This window comes from Barbatula barbatula (genome assembly GCF_947034865.1).
Source record: "Barbatula barbatula genome assembly, chromosome: 5".
In the NCBI taxonomy this organism is placed as follows: domain Eukaryota; kingdom Metazoa; phylum Chordata; class Actinopteri; order Cypriniformes; family Nemacheilidae; genus Barbatula; species Barbatula barbatula.
This window is the reverse complement of record NC_136769.1, coordinates 12,159,241-12,181,723: the sequence shown is the minus strand read 5'-3', so window position 1 is coordinate 12,181,723 and position 22,483 is coordinate 12,159,241. Positions and strand designations below refer to the sequence as shown.

At 42.5% G+C, this 22,483-nt stretch overlaps 1 long non-coding RNA gene across 1 annotated transcript; it reads right to left on the bottom strand.

The window, feature by feature from the left end:
* Positions 1-9,400: 9,400 nt before the first annotated feature.
* On the bottom strand, positions 9,401-13,133 carry LOC306894100. Its single transcript, XR_013786658.1, has 3 exons — positions 13,005-13,133; positions 9,958-10,992; positions 9,401-9,819 (listed from the first exon to the last, which is right to left on the bottom strand). It is a non-coding gene; the product is annotated as an uncharacterized lncRNA (long non-coding RNA).
* Positions 13,134-22,483: the final 9,350 nt, after the last annotated feature.

Genomic DNA, 22,483 nt, shown 5'->3' with positions numbered 1-22,483 from the left:
GCGTGTGTGTTGTCACAGTTCACGCCTTGAATCTCTGTGTGTGTGGATACGCGTGCGATATGTAAAAGAGTCTCTCGCACAGCATGACTAATTAAACGCTTATAGGAGCAACATGCAGATTGGTGCTGGCGCGCATGCCATGCTTAATTCAGTGTCACTGCATAAAGGCCTTCTGATCTGGTGTCAGACCCATTCTCAAACATTGGGACTTGGCAGAGAAGAGATCCACTGGCAAGCATTTCCTCTCTCTCTCATACTACACACACATAAGCAGTGACACTAGTTCATTCACATCCAGTGTATTGAGGAATAATTGCAATTCATATTCACGAAAAACAACACAAATTCACACAAGCAAGACAAAGACAAGAGTAGAAGTTAGGTTTATGCTTACATTGATGTGTGTATTTTAATGCTCTCATCAAATTAAAAGACTACTGTAAAGATATAAATGTGTCCCGTTGGAAAACCATAAAGGAGTTCTCAATTATTTAATCTAGACAGAAATATTATTAAATTGGGACTTTTCCCTAAAAGGTGCAATCTTCTGAAAAATAAAATGACTTTGTAAAATAATTTCACACTCTTGGAGCAATGTGGAGATCAGAGTGGCATCCAGCGGTGAGGTTTGAAAAGCAACCAATGACTCACTCCACCGCTCCCCCTCCCTTCCGAAGCAATACGGTGGCTCTCACAGCAAAAAGATGTTGTCATGTTTTGCTTCTTTGCCGAAGGAGATAACCTATTTATGAAATGCGCTCTGTAGAGCAGTTTGTCCGTTAGGGCTACTGTAGAAATAACATGGCGGATTCCATGAGGGGACCCGCGGTGTAGAAATAGCTCATCGTAAGGTAATAAAAATACAACGCTTCATTATGTAAGGCAATATTAAGTTGTGTTTCTGTCTATAGATCCATTTTTTGGAAATTTGGCTACAAACAATTCTTATCAAGAGTATGTTGGTCTGATCCATGCAGATTATAATACATTAGAAAAGAACAACTCTACAACAACTACTGGTTTTCCTTCCTCCAAAGGAATTTTAATGGAAAATCCCAGACAAAAATGATAGCTTAATGAAACATAACCAATGCCATTATGTCCCCTGGGCAATAAAAGAGCAACCTTTGACAATAAAAGTCTGCTTCGTCCCGCTTAAGGCAAACAGCTATGTGGAAGGGGAAATGTGTGTGTGTGTGCGTAGCTGCCCTGTGAGGCAGTCAGAGGTGAAATAGGTGGGTAATTGAAAGCTACATCATTACATCCCGCTTTGTCTTCCCTCCTGCCTCTATTTCCCTCACCTCTTCCATGTAGCACTTCTATATATATGGCCCATTGTCTACAATCCAGTCCCAGCTCACAAAAACCTCCCTTCCTCTCTGCCTGAGCTTTTACAACAACTGATCCAATGTCTCAATACCACTGTGAACTCGTTTCCTCGTTTCCCTTTGTTCTCCATATACTTCTTTTACCTGCCGCCGTCACCATCCACAAACATTTAAAACCTGCTATTCTTTGAATGCGCTGGTTTTGTGAAGGACTGTGATTTAAATTATAGCGGGATTACGTGCGGCAAAGAGATTGATTTACACAGACCACATACATGCACACATTCTTGGTGTCTGTCTTTTTGTTGAGTTTCTCACCCTTCCATCCTCTCGGCCAAACCTCTCACACTCACGTCTTTGTGTGAATCTTAACAGAGCTGTATTGAAAATGGGTTAAATGAAAGTGGAGGGCTTATTTGCAAAAGAGAATCGCAACCTATAAGCTTGGAGAAAACATGAGAATTACTGAGCACTGGAAGATGAGGCGCTACAGACGCTAATGCTTTCATATACACTATTAAACAAATTAGCTTTGAAAGGGTCTTTGATGCCATAGAAGAACCTTTAACCTAATGGTTCTTTGTGAAACCAAAACAGTTCTTCTGTAGCCAAGCTGTTAAGAACCTTTGAAGCACCTTTACTTTTTAAAGAGAATGTAACATTGCATTTTTAAGGTTGAGTCTGACGAAGAAACATCGGAAGACGCTAATCAACAAGAAACTGCATGAAATGTAATTTTCATGATCTAATGTTACTTACTCTTTAAGATTGTAGCAGATGTTTGGAGGGTAAGAAACATGCATATCTCACAGAGTGAAAGAAAGAATAATGTAGATAGATAAGACAGGCCACCTTTAGAATTTTTTTAATAAACCTTACAAGGTTCCTTGGGTAAAGAGATATGTATGGCTTTATATAATAAAAAAGTTTTCATGTGAAATAAAAAACAGTGTAACTGTCACGGTATTCATAAACTTTGAAAAAATATTTTTACTCTGAGACTGTAATTTTTTTGCATCAAAATCTGTGACATCAAACGGTTGCAACCTAAACCTGTTCTCTTTCACTACAGCAAATCACACACGTTTTCCATATATAACAGTAAAATTGAATGCGCCCAACATGAGATCAGATTAATAAATACACAGAGACAGTATGTGGCAGTATGTCTTGACACAAGCCAGCCTGCCTGCCATAAAAGAAGAATGCGTTCAGTAAGCGTCTGCTCAAGGTGAGCTTTTGAGCTTTCCTGTAGCTCAGTGGTCAGAGCATTGCATTAACAATGAGTGAATTAAATTAGGGCTGCACGATAAATCGCAATTCTCATTCAAACCGGGATTAAATCGGTGTGACTATCGCGATTGTGAAATCGCAAAGGCTGCAATTATGTTTTATGTTCAGCTTGTTCGTGACGCGCGGCTCTGTGATCTGTCGCTTAAACCGTGCATTTAAAAAAGCAACACCCGTAAAACATCTTCATTATTAATATACTTTATTTTCATGAAAATACCGGAGGAGGCTTGAAAAACAGTGATAGAAAGTTGCCAGATGTAGATAGGAAGAGGGCATTTCCTGGTTATACGTGTGGTACGTCTTCTATGGGGCATTGGAGTTTCTGTGCTAGAGCCAAATGGTGTGTGGTTTCGTTTCGATTAATCGTGCAGCCCTAAATTAAATCATAGCTTTAAGAGACTGTCTTTAAGACAGTTAAGACTATTTAAGACATCATCATCCACCATAATCATATACTTTATACAATACGGATAAACACATTAATAAGATGCTTGTGGTTTGGTTATTTATTCTGTATTAAAGGACACATGAATATTATTAGCCACTGTCAGCTTATGACAGAGAGAGAGAAGAAAATAACGTTGTTGAAAAATCAACATCAAAAAGTCAATATCTGGATAAAATGCATTTTATAATGGCTAAAAACATTGTGCTTATAATAAATGTGCAATGATTTTGGTTAAAAATATGTATGTTTGTATTGTTTCTGACCAGAGCATGTGAGCGAAACGGAGCAGTGTGTCGCTCCGCTCAATATGTCGCTCAATGACTGTGTGCAAATGCTCCGCTCACATTACGCTCACTGGTAAACGTACTCGGTTACTTACGTAACCTCGGTTCCCTGAGATACGGGAACGAGTACTGCGTAGCAGGACGCTATGGGGAAAACTCCTTTTTCTCCGATGACTGAAGCAATTCAAAAGCGCAGTGAAACTGCACGGTGATTGGTTGGAAAAAAGCAGAGCTTTAAACCAATCGTAGCGGAGCTGCCGGACCAATGGCGATGGCACCCGCCAAAATGGGCGGGGCTTATGGCTATATAAGCAGACACATCGCCGTAGGGTCTTCAGGTTACTTCGACTGAAGCGACGACACAGCAGCTCGTAGCACGGCAAGGAACGCAGTACTCGTTCCCGTATCTCAGGGAACCGAGGTTACGTAAGTAACCGAGTACGTTCCCTATCGATACTTCACTCGTACTGCGTAGCAGGACGCTATGGGGAACCAGTATAATCACGCCGTGCTACAGATGGAACGAAAAACATAAATAGTCTCGGAGCCTTGGCTCGGAGACGGGGTAAAGCAGGGAAACCCTGACAGCGGCGAAGGCCAAGCTAGAAGGTGGCCTGGACCGGTTATCGTCCCAAAGTAATTAAGTGCTGGCGTGGCACTAGCCATGGCTCAGCGACCTAATTCAAGCAGAAAGGACCCGGGCCTGAACGTCCAGATTGTAAAATCTTGTAAAAGTGGACGGCGAAGCCCAGCAGGCCGCCGCACAGATATCTTTTATAGAGACACCGCTATACCATGCCCAGGAAGAGGCAACGCCTCTAGTGGAATGGGCTCTAACTCTCGTGGGACATTGAAGGCCCAAGGAAGAGTAAGCCAGCGATATAGCCTCAACTATCCACTTCGATAGTCTATGTTTCGAGACCGAGGACCCTTTGGTGCGGTCGCCGAAGCACACAAAGAGCTGTTCCGACCGTCTGAATAGGGCGGAGCGCTCAATGTATATTTTTAATGCTCTGACTGGGCAGAGCAGACTAAGCTCTGGGTCCCGCTCGGAGGAGGGAAGAGCAGAGAGCGAAATGACCTGTGCTCTGAACGGAGTAGAGAGCACCTTAGGTACATAGCCATGCCTTGGTTTGAGGACGACTCTGGCGTCGTTCGGCCCAAATTCCAGACAGGATGGGCTCACAGAGAGAGCCTGTAGGTCCCCCACACGCTTCACCGATGCTAAAGCGAGGAGCAGAGCGGTCTTGAGCGTTAATGAACGGAGGTCCGTAGATAGCAGAGGCTCAAAGGGAGGACCCTTTAGAGCCCTCAGGACCGTGGGCAGATCCCAAGTGGGAACTGTAAGAGGGCGAGGGGGGTGTAGCCGCCTGGAGCCCTTCAGGAAACGAACGATAAGATCGTTCTTGCCCACTCCTTGTCCTCCGATGAGGGCATGTGAGGCTGAAATAGCCGCCACATAGACTTTGAGTGTGGAAGGGGCACGGCCGTTATCCAACAACTCTTGTAAGAATGACAGTATCAGCGATATGTCACAGGACACTGGGTCAGCGCCACGTGTTGCACACCAGGAGGCGAAGACAGACAGGCTCTAGCCTGTGATATGGTGTTCAGTACGCTCTCTGGGAGGTCCGTAGGCTCCCGTCGAGAGGCCAAAGGTTCAGAGCCCACAGCTCTGGCTGGGGGTGCCATATCGTGTTCCCTGCCTGAGAGAGGAGGTCCCGCCTCAGGGGAATGGGCCACGGGGCTGCTACTAGCAGCTGGGAGAGATCCGCGACCCAAGGCTGGTTCGTCCACAGAGGGGCTACCAATAGCACTCGGTGCGCTTGATCCCTGATTCTCCTGATCGTCTGCTGCAAGAGCGCGATCGGGGGAAAAGCATAGAGGAGCCGGTTGGGCCAAGCGTGGGCCAAGGCGTCCTTGCCCTTCGAGAAGTACGTCGGGCAATGAGTATTGTCTTCTGAGGCGAAAAGGTCGACTTCCGCCTTGCCGAAGATTTGCCAGATTCGCTGAACCGACATGGGGTGGAGCGTCCATTCGTCCGAAGGAACATTGCTCCGAGATAGCATATCTGCTCCCCGGTTCAGTTTGCCTGGAAGATGAGTTGCCCTCAGTGAGCACAGATTGGACTGGGCCCATTCCAAGAGGTGAGATACTAGGGAAAAAAGGCGTCTTGAGGAGAGGCCTCCCTGATGATTTATGTAAGATACCACCGTCATGCTGTCTGATCGGACTAAGACGTGACGATCTTTTAGCACCGGTAGGAAGTAGCGGAGAGCCAACCATACTGCCTGCATTTCCAGGTAGTTGATATGGAGGCTTCTTTCCTGGTTCGACCAGAGGCCGAAGGCCGGTTCGCCATCGCACAGAGCCCCCCAACCCGTGTTGGAGGCGTCTGTCGTGACCACTTTCCGGCTGGATGTGGAGCCCATGGGCATACCCTGCTCTAGCCAAAGGGGATCTTTCCACGAGGCTAGGGCGGTTACGCAGGCTTGATTCACCAGAACACGCAGTCGTCCAAGACGCCAAGCGTGTGGAGGAACTCTGGGCTTCAGCCAGTACTGGAGGGGGCGCATCCGGAGGATGCCCAGGCTCAGTACCTGAGATGCAGAGGCCATAAGGCCTAGCATTTTCTGAAAAACCCTGAGGGGGCGTGAAACCCCGGGTGTGAATGAGGCCGCAAGCCGTCGAATGACCAGAGCTCGTTCTGGCGATATTCTGGCGGTCATGCGTTTTGAGTCGAAGACTGTTCCCAGGAAAAAAAAAAAAAATACTGGGTGACAGTGCGCTCTTTACAAGATTGATCCTGAGTCCCAGGCACTCCAGGTGGCTGAGGAGGAGGGATCTGTGGGACCTTAGCTCGTCCTCCGACTGGGCTAGAACAAGCCAGTCGTCGAGGTAATTCAGAATGCGGATTCCCTTCTGTCTGAGAGGGGAAAGAGCCGCATCCATGCACTTCGTGAAAGTGCGGGGAGCTAGAGAGAGTCCGAATGGAAGGACCGTGTATTGATAAGCAATTCCCTCGTAGGCGAATCTCAAGAATCGCCTGTGACAAGGGGCTATCTGAATGTGGAAGTAAGCATCTTCCAGGTCCAGAGAGAAGAACCAGTCCTCTGGGCGAATTTGCGAGAGGATCTGCTTCATCGTGAGCATTCTGAAGCGCCGTTTCATAAGGGCGCGATTCAGATGTCTGAGATCGAGGATGGGGCGGAAGCCGCCGTCCTTCTTTGGTACGAGAAAGTACCGGCTGTAGAAGCCCGACTCGATTTGATCTGGGGGAACCATTTCTATGGCTCTTTTTCCCAGTAAATTCCTCAACTCCGTGCGCAGAACGTGAGAATTTGAGTCCTGCACTCGGGTGGGGACGACCCCGCGGAAGCGCGGGGGTCGACGAGCAAACTGGAGTGATATCCAAGGGATATTATTTCCAGAACCCAATCTGATACCCCGGGGATGGCCCTCCAGGCCTTGGCCCGGGCGGCAAGGGTTTGGGTGCAAAGAGGAGGTATGCTGCCTTTTGGGGGCTTGACTCCCAAGGATAATGGAAGAGGAGGCTTGCTCTATTTTTGACAATGTTTGTGTTTTATTAAACATTTTGCAGAATGTGGTGTGGGCGTTAGAAAAGGCCCCGCACTTACAACATTGCACATTATCAACACATTTTTGCCGGCACCCGGAACTGAACGGGGTGACCTGGCAGACATGAGAGCAGTCTTTGAAGGAGGGCCGGCTGGAGCCCTCCTTCAAACCCTCCACCGCCGGTCCGAAGAGGCCGGTCGTGGAAATAGGAGCATCCAGGAAGGGGACCTTATCCGCATCCTTGATCTCCGTCAGCGTCAGCCATAGATGACGCTCAAGCACTACTAAACTGGCCATGGATCTGCCTATCGCCTGGGCCGTGGCCTTGGTGGCCCGTAGAGCAAGATCCGTCGCGCTCCGTAGCTCTCTGAAGAGCGCAGGGTCAGACTCATCCATGCCTTGGAGGAGCTTCGCCTGGTAGACCTGGAGCACTGCCATGGAGTGAAGCGCTGAAGCCGCCTGGCCTGAGGACGAGTATGCGCGTCCAGCGAGGGCCGAGGTGGTTCTGCACGGCTTTGAAGGATCGCTTTAGCCCTCCATTTTGAAGACGCTTTAGCCCTCCATCCGATGGCGGCGGGCGGACACAGATGTGCGGCCACAGACTCATCGAGGGGGGGTAGCTTCTCATACCCTTTTTCCTCTGCGCCGTCCACGGAGGTGAGCGCAGAGGAGGAAGAAGGTCGAAGACGGGCCGAAAAGGGGGCGCGCCATGACTTCGTGAGTTCGCCGTGAACTTCTGGGAAGAACGGTGCGTTTCTTTGACGAGGAGCCAGACGGCGCCCCGGCAAGAACTACTCGTCCAGGCGGCTGCGAGTGGGTTCCTCTGGGGGACACCACTCTAAACCCAGCTCGTTAACCGCCTTCGTGAGGACCCGGAAGAGCTCGGAGTCCGCACTGGGGGCGTGTCTGCCGGGTGATCTGTTCGGGTGAAACAGACCGGGGAAACATCTCTCTGCGGGGAAGGCGAGGCACGGCGAGCCGGCGTGAGCTCGCGCTTCCCCGAGCGCTTTGCTCCTCTACCCCGCTGCTTCGCTCGCACAGTGTCCTGTGCGCGCAGAGGCGGGGGGAGGGGCGGAGTCGCTCTCTGAAAAGAAAGCTATCCGCGAGCGCAGAGAGGAGAGACTCATACTCTCGCAGTGAGAGCATTCCGTCTCTTTGAGCGCGTCCTCTGCGTGGGAGAGACCCAGACATGAGACGCACTCCTCGTGCCCGTCAGCGGCGTGTAGGAAAACCCCACACGAGCGACAGGTACGGCGCGGCATTGTAGCGCAGTGAAAACTGCACGTGAATGCCGCAGGAAATTTGCTCTAACACTCTCTGAAAAGAAAGTGTGTGTGAAAATATGCTCTTTCAGCGTCGCCGGATAGCGGCAGGGAAAAGACCGTGCTGAACAGCGAGAACCGTTCGCTCGCGAAGCCGCCCACAGAATCCGCCGGAGCGAAGCCGCTGACGAATCCGCTGAAGCGAAGGCGCTGAGCAGGAGGTCGAATCCGCTGCAGGTGCTCTCTCGACGGCGAAGCAGTCAGTCTCGGGAAGCGAAGACGAGTCGTCGCTGAAGGAGAAGAGATCTGAAGACCCTACGGCGATGTGTCTGCTTATATAGCCATAAGCCCCGCCCATTTTGGCGGGTGCCATCGCCATTGGTCCGGCAGCTCCGCTACGATTGGTTTAAAGCTCTGCTTTTTTCCAACCAATCACCGTGCAGTTTCACTGCGCTTTTGAATTGCTTCAGTCATCGGAGAAAAAGGAGTTTTCCCCATAGCGTCCTGCTACGCAGTACGAGTGAAGTATCGATAGGGAACCATATCCCGCTCTGACATAAAATGTGTCCAGAAAGCCTAATAGCTTTCAGTTTGTAATAAACTTCTTGAATAAATGTCTCAGTTTAAGTAGTAGGCTGAAAAAGAGCAGTTATGTTTCAGTCTGACATTCTGTGACATTACAGCCAATATTTTTATAAATTTTATATTTAAAGAGTGCCTAAAATAACTGTAAAAACATATTATAAATATATTTCAATTCCGTTACTTAATTTCCATGAAATTTAAACTGCCATAGTGCAATATTCAAAATATATAGGCTACAAAAGATGAAATGCACTTTGAACACCTTTATTATTACTGAGGTTACTAAAAGAGGCTCTAAAGAAAAATAGACCAAAACAAGGGGAAACGTGGTCTGAAAACGTCAAACATTAAAATTCTAAAGCATTTTAGAAGGTACTTTTAGAAACTTGGACAAAGTAGCTGCGTCTTAGAAGGCCTTGGCCGCATATATATTTATATGACATTGAGGTTTATTCAGGTTTTATTTCAGAAAAGCAACTGTTACATTGGGTGACACAATGTCTTCTTAAGGGAAATAAATATAAACGTTATAATGTTTTTTTAACCGTTTGTAGTTGACGTGCATGCCGTTGCCGTTGTGCTATTATTCAGGCTTCAGGCTCATGCTTTGTACATGGGACAATAATCCAACAGCAAAAAAGTAAATCACCAAGAGGGCTGAGAGAGCGACTCTGAGCGTATTGATCGAAATATTAACGCTCCGCACTATTAAGCCATACAGTATATCTCTCTATACACCGGGTTCCCATTAATTCTCAATAAAGTGGCTGTACACACAAAAAATGGGTTTAAATGGGTCTGAAACATGCATTTATGTAAAAGACAAATCATGAGCTAAGTTTTATTGCAGATTAGACATATATTATTAAAATTACTTTGTGGTATTAAACCTGGTGACATCATCAAGAATCATGTAGCTTATATAGACCACTTCGGAAGACAAGTCCAGAAAAACTTCCTGTTTTTAACACTACACAAATGTTTGAACAAAATACAACCAACAGCACATTTATAACAATCTACATATTAAACAAATATCTCTGAGCTTGCATTATAAGATTTAAAACTTATATGAAACTGGAAGCTCTTCTGGACCAGAGTTTACATCTTGCGAAGTGGTTTACATTTGTTAATCACTTTAAAAGCCAGTCAGATTTAATTGTTGTTTCTGAATTAACATAAAAGTAAAACTTGTCTGCATAACAGCAAAAATCTTGATGAAACGCAGCCACAAATTAGCCTCATTTTCTTCAGAGAACCTCAGTTGTCTTAATTTAGTCCATAAACTGTAAACAAGCGGTGTTTAGCCGTGTTTACTGACCTTGGATCAGCAGACTCAATAGCAAGGCTCTGATCAGCAAGGGTCCCGGCTATGTTTCTCTGCAGGTGCACAGACCTGCTGGGTTTTGGACCAGGTCAGACTGGAGGACTCATCATATGGTTAGAAGGATGAGAGTGCAGTCAGCAGAGGACAATACAGTCTTCTAAGCTGCATGTCAGAGAACTGGGACTGTGGACCGAAGAGCTTTATTTTAAAATCGTGACTTCGTATGAACTTAAATAGCTTTTTTACTCTTGTGGATTTAACTAGAAGAATATGCACTGACAACATTAAATGCCCAAGAAAATACCCTGCATAGGGGTCACTGCTTTAATCTGAAAGGAAGTGTTAATCAAAAATTGATGTTACTAAAATTTCAGAGAGCTTCTGAATCATTTGTGAGCATAAGAACGGCACCTATATAAAGCCTTACACCATCACATTAAACCTAATAGCTTTTATACTGAGGTCTATTACTATCCAGATCGCATAGTGAAACTTGTCGACTCTTGCACACCTTGAAGATTTAATTGGAGAAAAGGTTATAAATGTTTGTTTTAGGATACAAAAAAAACATAAAGGTGGTTGCTAGTCTTTGTCCCAGAAACAAGGGTCATTTACACAAATCATGTCTGTAGGGTCATCAAAAATGTTTTATAATTTACAATTTCAAAGAATATTAAGGAGACAATGATAGCCGCCTGTTTTTGTGTCCTCAAGGTGGACCAGGAACATTCTGTAAGAGGGTCTAGCTGGAGCTCAGAGGGAGAGTTTAAATTTACTGACGTTTAGAGATTTGCCTCTCTTCCAGCTGCTTGCCTAGAGAAGGCTTCATGTCTCCAGCTGTGCTCCAGCCACAGGGAGGGAGAGAGAGAGAGAGAGAGAGCTTAGCCTATACAGAAATGGAAAATATGATCATTTAGGCTGGGATACATTGTCCTTTCATAGAATTCAATGAAGAAAATAATCTGCATAGCATCGAAAGTGAAAATTACATTATACACTCCCAAGTTGTCCTACACAATTGCATAATATTGAATAGAATGGATGCCCCCTTAAGTCAATTAAAATACATTTTCCTTCTGTCATCATTTACTCACCCTCTTGCCATTTTTAACCTGTATGATTTTCTTTCTCCTGCAGAACACAAAAGAAGTGTTCAAAATATGTGTTCAGCGCGTCATGTGTTTGCCGCGCCATTGTCAAAATACGTATTCTGCACGTCACATCAACCTATGTGCATCATGCATCATGTCAAAATATGTGCCTCCTGCAGACATGTCGAAAGGTTGATCAATCTGACACCCACAACCCGAACTCACACCTTCAACCCATTGGATGAGCCAAATTTTGCCGTGCCTGGCTCATTGGGAGGCTCCAATAAACAGATCAAAGTTGATAGCTCCACAGTGTTTACACATTTTGGTGAAATCAACCAACAAATGAGCTGCTGTGAGCTGTGACAGCATATTACGCTGGGATAGGACAAACTAAACACTATGCCCCCCCCAAAAAAGATCATACTACAGTACATATATAAAAACACTGAAGATTTACGCCTATCCCTCCCTGTAAGAGCAGGTGCTAATAAGAGATGCAGAAATGTTGTGAAAGAGTAAGAATTATAACCCCTCACAAGAGCATGTTTAGTAATACTATACTCCGAGTAAAACTCGGAGTCTGGATGCTTTCCCTCTAAGCTGTCCATCTGAATTTATGGAGCCTGTTCATTTCCGCAACTGGAATTTCTTCACACAGGAAATTAATCATGGAACCTGCCATAGAGTCAGAGGGGGATTCCTGCAATAATAGCAGCTTTGGGTGATAAATGGACGAATAACTGTCCGCCCCAATTCGACACAACTGTAGGACTCTTCCTGTACATTGACATTAACCAGAGCTGGAACAAACTTTCAGTTTAGCCCCAACCCCATTCAAACACACCTGTAATCCTCAAGACCTTGATCAGCAGGTTAAGATGTATACGTTACATTAGGTATGCAGCTAAACTCTTCTGGACAATGGCCCTCTTTGAGCAGGATTTTGGACACCCCTGTTATAGCGGTTCAATGTTTTCTACAATTTCAAGACTTCTCATCTTTGCTGTCATTTTTCATCGTTTACTATCTCCGTCTCGCTCCTTCACACAGCACCATCCTGATGCATTCCCTTAATCACAAATGGCAGGTTATTGATTTGTGGTCGGCGCATTTTTCAGAAAATAGCTCATGACTGACAGTGCACCTATGACCAAAACATCACTCTCTTTACAGAGACACGGTGTGTGTCAGCTAAGTGCAAGCATTATCTTTTTTTTTCTTAATGCATTTCTCACTTTGGGGCAAGGTTGAGCAATCAGAGCTTTCCTCACTATAAAAAAGGGAAAGAGCCAAGCTCACACAATCGTGATTAATTAGCTGCCCATCATGGCGGCTGTGGGTTCTGAGAATGGATGGATTGCCTTTTAGAGCTGAATGGAGGAGGAGGCCAGCAAGGTAAGCTGTCAAGGGCCTGATGGCTGGAGAAGTGCCAGGGAGAAAGAAACAGAGAGAGACACAAAGAGACAGAAAGAGAGAGAGAATGTTTTTCCAGTCTACAATCTTTCACTGATGTCTCTTGGTGTAGACATGGAGTCATCAGTTGCCCCAATTTTACTGACCATCCCTAATTTAATATGAATATTAAAACAGCAAATGAAAAAAACATTAACTTAATATAGATTTATCTGCTGTATAATATGTATAATAAGATGTATAATAATCCCGAATGAATTAACAGTTGAAGATTTTGGGCAATTCCAAGCAAAGTCAAGGTTTTCACCACACTGATAGGTCAGATGTCAATAATTGGTGGTTTAAAGGGATACTTCACCCAAAAATGAAAACTCTGACATCATTTACTCACCTTTGAGTTGTTCTAAATGTGTATGAATGTCTTTGTTCTGATGAAAACAGAGAATGATTGTAACGAGCAAGGCGGGACGAGAGCCGTGAGGGAACGGCCGAGTGATAATGAGTGTCAGCTGCACGTAGCACCGGTCTCGCATCTCTCACGGAGGAGCTAAAAGGATTAGCGACAGGAGGGTACGCCGAGAAAGGACCAGCCCTGGACTTTATGGTGTGTTTGTGCATTTTAAGTTTTTTTTGTTGTTTGTTTATTTTATTAAAAGTCTGTTTTATGTTAGCCGGATCCCCTCCTTTCTTTTACTGAACCGTGTTACAACGATATTTGGAATAATGCTGATAACCAAACATATCTCAACACCCATTGACTACCATAGGAAAAAAATAATGGTAGTCAAAAGTGCCCCAGAACTGTTTGCTGTCCTAAATTCATCATAATGTCTTCTTTTGTGTTCAACAGAACCAAAGTAATTGTTACTACTATGGGAGTCAATGGGTGTTGAGATCTGTCTGGTTATAAGCATTATTCCAAATATCTTTCTCTGTGTTCATCAGAACAAAGACATTTATCGATATTATTTTATATAGATTTGTTTACATTTGGAACAACTCCAAGGTCATTAAATGATGACAGAAGTTTTATGTTTTGGGTGAAGTATCACTTTAAAACCCATGTGAAGTCTCTCTTGACATTTTGTTTTCTAAAGCATAATTTTCTTTAGTCAGGTGAACGAATAATCCTTATCGTTCCATATTGCTCATAAATGGGCACTTAAAAATTAAATATTGGGGTGATGAAAATTGTATCTTTGATGTTTTGTTTAGATACATTCGTTCTCCATTTATTGGGTGTAATTGCCTCTAGTTTGTACAAATGTATTAACTGAAAAAAAGTATTGGTTCAACTAAAAAAAATTCGTTGTCGTGATTTTTTACTTGAATTAACTCGAGTGAATTAACTTTTGTACAACGAGTCAAATTCATCAAACTGATTGGGTTGACTTATATTTTTAAGTTAAACAAACTCAACATTTTAAGGCAGCCAGGTAACTTTTTTTAAGTTGATGTTGTCTCAAAAACATTATTTTTGTCGGACCAACCATAAAACATTTTTCTCTCTTTTAAAACAGCAAACTCATGCATAGATCGATATTTTTCTGTTGTCTGGACTCTATCAAGAGGGGTTTAGTAAAATATAAAAAGATTATTCAATAAATTGGTAATAAATGCAGTCTCTGGGAATTTACATTTAGTTAAGGACAACATTTGTCCCTTCCATTTATTTAATACATTCATAATACACAAAATGACATACTGTACGTGTAATGTGTTAAAAAACAACACAGAAACAGTGTGATAATAATTAGCATATCTTTTTTTAGAGCATATGTATGTAGAAGTGATTTTGACAACAAAACAAAAGCTACTCTTACCTTTATTTAAATTGTACACATACTAATATTAAGTGAAGAGTTTCTCTCCAGGTTAGTTCTCTCTTGGTCTTTCTCTCTGTCTCTCACCATGTTCTGATCCCACCCAGTGAGCTCTGTCTGATACACTGGTGACTGCTAATTATTCAATAACCTCTCTCTCACACTCACAAACAACACCTTAGCTTATTTAAAGTTCACTTCCTAACACAACTATTGCTGTGAGAAGCCTTTTTATATGGCTACGCTTGTAGTGCTCAACAGATATAACTGATTTCAGACTGTTTTTTTTCATTCAATTATGGTTAAATATCTCACAATTTCTCAAAAGCACTTTTGCATTGACCTAAGTGTTACTAGATCTGAAAATAAAGTGCAAGCACTCTGTTAAGCTGCTTTGAAAGAATATGTACCGTGAAAAGAGCTATACAAACACGATGGCTAATATCTATAGGGCGAACAGTTTGTTTAATCAACATTGGTTGATAATAGTGACACTCACACATCTTAAAAAGAGCTTGAGGTGATGTCACACAGCATGTCTCATGACATCATTATGTCTTTATGCTCTCCAGTCAGAATGTTACACGACATGGCAGTGGGTATTTTGTGGACAGGTTACATTTTGGACGTCCACCTCTGCTCCTGTATGTCACTCAGTGTCAAGCGATTCGTGTTATCATGGATTCAAGTTGTGTTGTGGACACATCACCGTCCGAATGCACCTTCCCTAATTGCTCCATGTTTCTCTGCATTTTCACCCTCACCAACTACAGCAGCAATCTGTCTTTCAGCCAAATAAAAACATTTCTCCTTTATTTCTCACTCCTCAGTGACCTTAGTGCCTTTTGTCTCCTGGTAAAGTCATTCGTACATTTGCATATTGGGAATCTAAGGTCCCTTTAAACCACATGCACACACACACACACACACACACACACTTAAGCATTCACAAATACAAACGCATGCACACAACAGATATTTCGAGAGTGCCATCTGCGATCGTGCCAACGCAGACTGAAGTTGCTCTGGATGTCTCACTTGCTGATCAATCCTTAATTATTCCCCTGACTCTTCTACTGGCATACTGCCCTTCAGTCCCACACTCTTAATTACTTTTTTAAAGAGAAGGAAACAATTATGCAAAGATATCCGCTCCCTTTATTTATGGAGGAATACCTCTGGGAGGTGGAGCGGGACAAGAGACAAGTTAATAAGTGTTCTCCCTCTCCTGTTTGCAATATAAATGAATTGATAAACAAAACACCCTCTCCCCCCCAAACTTGTGGCTTGGCAGCAGGCGGACTCCCAGAAGGCATTGCAGCAGCGGCTGGTTTTTGTCTGGGCACCGTGATTGGATAAACCCCAGGCTCCACGAGGCACAATGGGATGCGGCACTGCCGGAATCTCTCGGCCGGTCGATGAGGCTGTGGTTAATGGCTGCCGCTGTTTCCTTCTTGTACACACTCGCGTTGAATGAATTAGATTTGTGGCTCTCTGCGGCTTACAGATCATCCATGAATAAATATTACAGCGTATATTTATGACGTATTGATTTGTTACCGTGCTCAGGCGAAGAGCGCTGATTATGTCGAGTGGGCGGTTTGCGAGTCTGGGGTGTGAGTGTGTCGCTGTTCTGAAGGAGACCGGTGACTATTAGCGGAAGTGAGTTTGACTTTGGTTAGGTCATTTCTCTTTTTATATGAGATGATTCCAACAAGCCACCTCTTATACCTCAGATGACCACACTAATTAAAATAGAAAGCTCTCTCTCTCTCTCTCTCTCTCTCTCTTTCTCTTTCTCTCAAAGCATTTCCTTTCCAACTAAAAACCCATCTATTACAAACTCTATTGCCGTAACTATGTCTGACTGCACAGTCCCTTATGTTCATTACTTACCTTCAATTAAAAAAGCCAAGTTAGGAGAACTACAGTAACAGGGGCCTAATAGTTATTTTTCCGTACACATAAACTGACTTTAAAACGACTCCCAAGATGCTGGCTTAAAATTCTGCGTAACTTTCACGGATGTTTTCCTATTTTAGTCTGAATGTGTGTGTCTGTCAAAGACCTATAAAAAGACCACAAACTAAGACAGTTAGACCATCAACTACTGTACTTCAGCCTATGCACATATACAATGGTGAGGTTGGTAGGTTCATAGAAGTTTATTTTAATGCGTCCAATGAAACCGTGTATAATTATCGGGACTCTCTTCTCTATGGAACAGATTAGAATTGGCTACTTGATATCAGACACCATCATTATGTATTATAGCAGAATTTTAAACTGATCTTCCAATTACTTAATATGAAAACAAAACCATTTGTTGATCCTATTTTGCATTGTATCTGCAACAGTTTGGGGCCCCCAAGTGGCCCCGGCCAGATTCATCCATGTCTGATGTGTGTGTTTTTCCTGCTTGTGCAAAGTGTCTGAGAAGCAATGTTAATGAAAATAAATGTGCGTGTAGTGAGGGGGCGTGGAACAGATCAATAGGTGAGCAGCACCCTGGCTGATTATTGCTGATCGGGACCCATAGGGGATCAATGACTCTCACTTTGAGGTTTATCCTCTGATGAATGCTCCGCCCACAGAGAATAAGGTTAAACATTTGCTTATTTTTTAATCTCAAACTAAAGCACACAGGTCTTGATATGTCAAATTTCAAGCATTGAAAACACGTTTCATCGAAACTCCCCTGAGCCTCTATTGGTCAGTTAAACACATACACACCCCAAATTCATGCCACTGATCGAGCCATTGTTGTCTTAATAGGGTAAACAGTGATTCATCAGGATCCAATGAGTAATAGAAAAACAATTCTATACCAATAAAAAGCAATTTATAATTTCTCATAGTTATATAATTACATTACAGCTGTCATGTTAACTGATGTATTAACACTTTACAATACTTACCTTATTGTAAAATGTTCCCAAAACAAATCATGTATAAAATGTATCAATTTATATCAACATATATTTTGTATATCCACCACAATTTGGGTTAAATTGAACACATTTTTGGCTTTGTTGGGGTATGAAAAGCAAACCTCATCATAAACAAAATCATAAATAATATCATGAAATGAAAATGACATGAATGAGGCATATTACATTCAGACTGAGTACTCTGACGAAGCCGAGAAAGATCTAAAAGCTTTGTTTTCATCTGTGTGTTTGTGCTCGTCTGATCCTGCACACTATGGTTCTTTTCAAGTGCACTTGACATTTCGTGTGTTGCCAGGCACAGTGGGCCACATCTGTTCCCTTGCATTATTGTTTTCTGAGAGCACTGACTCCTGCCATGAAACTAAAATAATCCTCTAATAACCAACAGGAAGCACAGTTCCACTACTGTTTACTTTAATCCACTGCAATTCATACAAGTCTCCTGATCATTTCCTGTCATCAACAGCTTTAGTTCGTAAACACGGTTTTGTTAGATTATTCTCACGGAACTGCATGCAGTCCTTTTCTAAATGTGATCCTGGATCATAAAACCAGTCTTAAGTAGCACAGGAACATTTGTAAGCCAGGGACGTTAAAGCGTGTGAGCTGACCATCTACAGGGCAAGTCAGAATTTTTATCTTTCTGTACACAATTATAAACTTTTACCTTGTAATCCAATTTTTTTCATATTTGACATGTTTGTGTGCTGCTCTGCTTCCTTTACAAATGTACATGCGCTGACCTAAAGGCGCCTAATACTAACGCGCTCTTTAAATAACAAAAAACATATTGCGTTTCAGGTTTCAGTTGCTTCAAAATAGCAACCCACCAATAATGTACCTGAACACACCTCATTTTCAGACCAGCACACGTACAAATAGGCATGAAGACATTTGACTGCTTCAGGCTGAAAAAAAGGTAAAACACAGTACATGGTATTTATTTAACAAGTTACATTATTCTAGTAAATAATATCTAATAAATACAGCCTCCCGGTGGTTTATTTAGCAGATTTTGCATTAAGATAATGCTTTGCTGAAAACATGTGTCTTTAATCTAGATTTAAATTGGGCGATTGTGTCTGATCCTTTAATGATTAATTAATATTTTATCTGTCATTTTCAGCACATCAGTAAATGCACTGTATGGAGAACAGAAAATTTGCCTCACTCTGAAGCGCTTTCTGGCGCCATGTTGCTTTTTTGGTGCCGTTGCCATGGTGAATCGTAATATCGGAGCTCCGTGGATCATGGCTTGTCGAAGTTGTGGCGCATGCGCTTAACTCAAGTTAAGCCTACACAGAGTTAATAGAACTAACTCAAATCAGCTCTTCTGAAACCAAAAACCCAATTTTTCCAATATCTAAGTAAACCAACTCTGAGTTCAAGGTTTAACCTAGTGTTGGTTGAACCTCCTTATTGAAACAAGCCCCTGGTAAACGCACATTTCTGTCAAACGTTACTTGTAATAAACACTTGCTTCTGGTAAAAGAACGAGCCCTTCTTAAATGGATAAAGTGAAATGTCCATTACAAGGAAAGCGCTTAACGTACCAAAAAAAAAACCCACAGAAAATCTGAATAAATACATTTGTTTATCACTAATAACAAACATAATCATGACAAGGTTAGACAGACATTTGAGCTCACCTGGTCGTTGTTTACGTACTTTAAACCTTGTTAAGCGTTTGAGAAAGTCATCCGGCTCGGCTCATCCCTACCGCAGATTTAGGTTTACAAGTCACTTGTATCTCCGTTTCTCAATCAATACTCTCATCTTCCCCCCTCATGAAGATCAACATTTGCTACACAATAAAAACACCATTCATGGTTTGATCGATTTGAACGGTACAAAACAACACAAAACATTGAAAACTGTGAATTCCTATGGAGAAAATCACTTGCTGTGAGTACCGTGACATCATCCGTTCCAAATCTGAGGCCTACAAACTAAACAGCTCTATTGAAGCTAACCGATGATCCTCATTTCCATTGTCCTTCATTACCTGGGAAAACAAATGCGTCTGTGCCAGATCTCCAGTGGACCATGTGACCCCTCGAGTGTTAATGAGCACACACCTGATGACATCGCAGTGACACCCCAGTGGCATTTAAGTGGGGACATGCAGATTAACAATCACAGTGGAGGCCAAAGGTGTGTAAGCGGAGTACTTGAGGATTACTTGAAAGGATCTGTCACGCATCCAACACCCACTAGAAACCAATTCTCATTTTCACTTATGCAGAGATAATTAGCCTCCACAGCGAGTGTAATGGGATAAATGCGCATTGAGGTGATGGAGAAAAGGAGATAGGGAAGAAAGAGAGAGAGGCTATGTTTCCGTGACAGCTCGGTGTAGGAGACTGAAAAAGATCATTTGGTATGAGTGAGTGCCATCCCCAATTACTCCTTATTGCTTTTAGAGGACAGAGAGTGGGAGGTCGTAAATGAAATTCACGTGGCCGTTTTTATAAGACCGGCGAAGTGAAGGTCACCGTGTGCAGGTCTGAATTAAATTTTGATTGATTTATTTACTGATAGGGTGTGGACTTTCATTTTCCTCGCCGGGGTCATTGGAGATGAGCACGATTTGTCTCTGTGTTCGACAATATCCACACCGCTTCATATGGATCAGGATTTCATTTTTCAGACGGGTGTCAAAATGTTGGGAAAGTTCCTTATCGGCTTCAGCGATGTCGCTGCTGTTGTTGGGAGCCGATCTCTCGTGTGAGATACCTTTGACTTTAATAAAATGTGGTTTTCAGACTAAATTATATTTTGACATCCTAAAAATGTACATTCATAAGAATGAAGTTAACTTTGAAAGCCTCACAACACACGGGAAGACTGTTAAACCAAAAATCATATAATTGTGTCATTTTACTGCTAAAAGCCTCAACCTGTTTCAAAATAGCAAAGCGCAAGTGTATCTCTCCCATAATTCTCTTCTCCCCTGCAGCCTTTTTATTGCATCAAGATATGTGCCAAGAGGGTATGTATACATTCACTTTTATTGACCCATAAAGGCAAACACCGGGTCATTTCCATTTATGCTGTTGGAAGTAAGCGGATGGCTTAAAGACTATTTGAATATTTAGTCTCACAGTGATTCTGTACCTCACAGTTTTCTCTCTGTGGGGCCCCAGAATGATCCATACAACAATCACAAAACAGCCATTAGACAAATCCAGCCTCAGCTCCCTGGGGCTTTCTCAGGAGGGTGCTGGGGTGGATTCAAGTTCAACACGTTTTGTTGCTGCTATCCTGTAGGTTATATGTGGCTGTGCAGCCTGATGGTCCTCTGAAATGGCAGAAGTTACTGTATAGCTGTTAAATTTACTGTACTGTAAATGGCAAAAAAGGGAACATTTTTAGATAATCGGAAAATGAAATCTAATCTGTTAAAAGAAATTATAAATTACTGTAAGTATTACCAAGTAGAACTACATTCTCTTTTATAATAAGGCAAGGTTCACTCTTACTATTGCCCATACTTTATTATTGGTGTCTAATCTCACACCATCTGTACTACAGACATGAACGATACGCTAAATCATCTGATTTAATAAGCATATTCATACAATATTACTCCTAGGTCACTTGCGATTTTCACATTGCAGGTAAAACAAAACATACAGACCTAAATAGAAAGGCACCTTAAGAATACAAGGAGCAGGACATTTAAGGAGATCCTTTGACCAATAACAAACCACCACTAAAACTCACCTGATCTAAAGAGAACTATTTTACAAGGTCGCTAATTCGTACACTATGAATTTGTATGTTGTGAATTGTGCAAAAACGTATGATTACCAGAAAAAAGCAATACTGAAGCCCCACCCTCAACGTCACTGGCACCAAGGCAAATCATACAAAAACATACAAATGAGATCGTGCAAAATCATAGTAATTAGCTAAAATAAGCCACATTGCAAAAAAGTCTATTCTGTTGTCTACTCAAAAGTAGTCCAGCTCAAAAATCGGTACCCTTGATTACAATACGTCACTAACATTACATAATTGAGCTTGAGCAGATGTTTGACTGTGTGTGTGTGCGTACGAGTGTGGATAAACTTCCCCGGTGAAGTGTGTGTCAGCTCACCGTGCTGTGGAGTGAAAAGGCTTTTCTGCACATTGTCAGAGGAGTTTTAGGACTTGTTGAACTCGTGTCAGTAATCTGAGGGAGCGGTCTGAGATGTGATGTGGAAAATGTTCCTCAAGGAGACTGGCTGAAGATGACACTTTGTTAATTGCATTTCGTGGCTTTTGTCACTTTTTTTTAGAAAGACTGAGTAGGTCAGTGAAGGCCAGAATTGAACCGTGTATCCCAGATAAGCACTGCAGCTCAAAATTACTAGAGTATGTTCAATGCTAAACCACAGTTTAGAGAAAAATTCATTTGTAAACACGTATGTCGTGATCAGGGCCGCTGCTAGCCATTTTGGTGCCCTAAGCATAATTCCATTATGATGATAATTCCGAGCATTAATTTAACTAAGATTTCAATCTTTAAAATGGCAATATTAAGTCAATATTGACGATATTGTTGTCATATTTTCGCAATAATATTCTGTTGGATAGCTTAGGTAGAAAACAGTAATAAGACTTTTGCAGGGTTTTCACAAGCAGTGTTACATTTTGTAATGAGCAACTTTCTAACTTGGAAATATCTTAAAGATAGAAGTAGTTCTGGTATGAATGGCATGGAAATGCTAATTTAGTAAGTACATTTGTTTTCTGTATATGATGAGAGCATTTTAATTGTTACATTACATTTGTTGTTTATATCTTGTTTGTAGTTTTTTTTATTGACAAATATTAATGATCAGACTTCGATTAAGAGGGCATTCCCCTAGCCACAGAGCCTACAATACATACAATACATGTGGATTTCGAAATAGAAAATAAATGGCCTGATAAAAGATCATATCAAATATCAATTCATATCCAATTGATGAAATCTTAATTTATTTTCAAAAAACATATTTTCCGGACCTACGTTTGGAAGAAAATATAACGACTGGACCTCTTAGAACTTTAATACCCCTCATACACTATGTACTTAAACTATGCACTAGGCACTCAACCATCAGTAT